Source organism: Triturus cristatus, chromosome 4_1 (assembly GCF_964204655.1).
Source record: "Triturus cristatus chromosome 4_1, aTriCri1.1, whole genome shotgun sequence".
NCBI classification, from domain to species: domain Eukaryota; kingdom Metazoa; phylum Chordata; class Amphibia; order Caudata; family Salamandridae; genus Triturus; species Triturus cristatus.
In genome coordinates, this window is record NC_140585.1 from 842,257,516 (window position 1) to 842,259,181 (window position 1,666).

Here is a 1,666-nt window from a genome sequence, read left to right on the forward strand (position 1 = left end):
TCTTTGCTCCGGGTCGGTACTCTATCTTCATTTGGTAATGCTGTAGTTGGATCGCCCACCTTTAGATCCTGGGGGGTGGATTTGGATCTGTGCCTTTGAACAGAGGGAGCAGTGATCGGTTACGACTTTGAATGGGTGTCCACTGATATAGAGGTGAAAATGGTTACAAGCCCATTTGATAGAGAGTGCTTCTCGTTCAATTTGGGAGTAACGAACTTCGGTGGGTGTGAGCGCCTTGTTTGCGAATGCTAGTGGGGCCCACTTTCCTGGTTCTGTCTCTTGGGCGAGGAGTGCTCCTAGCCCTACGGGGCTGGCGTCCACTATTACTTCCGTCCATTGTGTAGTGTCGAAGTAGGCCATGGTGGTTTTACTCAACAGGGTTGACTTTACCCTTTGGAACGCTTCATACTCTTCTCTTCCCCATTTCCATGCAGCATCTTTCTTGGTGAGAGTCCTTAGAGGTTCGGCTATTGTAGCAAGGTTGGGTATGAACCAACTACAGTAAGTGGCCATGCCCATGAAACTCTGGACATCTGATGTTGTGGTAGGAGCCGGTGCTTGCTGAATGGCTTGCGATTTCCTGGGGTCTACTTGTATGCCGTCTTGACTGAATACATAGCCAAAGAACTCAATAGATTTTTGAAAGAATTGGCATTTGTCCCGGTGGAGTGTCACTCCATGGTCGACTAGGTGTCGTAGGGTGGCTTGGAGGCGACAGTGATGTTCTTCTAGCGTTTCTGAATGTATAAGTATGTGGTCACTGACATTGAGGACCCCCTGAAGTCCTGATTACATCTCTCTGACTGCATTTTGGAATATCTCTGCTGCCGAAGAAATACCAAAATTCAACCGCTTGTAGCGATGTAGTCCTGGATGGGTTGAGAAAGTTGTAATGTACCTACTTTCTTCCGCCAATTTCAGCTGGTGGTAGCCGGCGTTGAGATCGAGTTTTGAAAACCATCTGGAGCCGTTGAGATCAGCCAGGATGTCATCGACTGTTGGGGTGAGATGTCGCTCCCTCTTGGTTGCTTGATCTGGCATGCGCATGTCGATACAGAGGCGTATCTTCCCGGGCTGCTTCGGCTTCTCAGCAATGATCAAGGGCGACACCCATGGCGTCGGTCAAGTGACCTTTTCTATTACTCCTTGCTGTTCTAAACTCTGCAACTCTTGCTCGACGAGCGGCCGGAGGTGGAAAGGTATGCGGCGGTGTCGTAAGGCAACTGGTTTCACGGCCTTATCAATGTGTAGTTTCACCGGAGGGCTCTTCATGCACCCAAGGCCATTAGAAGAGTTGTGGGAACAGCTCAAAGATGACATTGTTCCGCAATGTTTTTACTGCGTTGGCGAACGCCACCAGCCCCAGATCCTCAGCCGTGTGGCTGCTTACTAGGATGTCTGTCTCTCGGTCTATGACGTGGAACGTCGTAGTGACTTCGTGAGTGTCGGACTTGACCTGCACCTTCATCTTTCCCTTTAGAGGTAACGGCTTCTGACTTCTGTACATTAGGATTTTCACGTTTAACAGGGTTAACGCTGGCTTTGGCTTCAATTGTTTGTATTGTTGACAGCCCATGACGTTTACGGATGCCCCTGTGTCAATTAGGGTCGTCACTGGTGTTCCTGCGATCTCGATGGCACTTGTCGGTTGTGGTCTCTGTCTTCT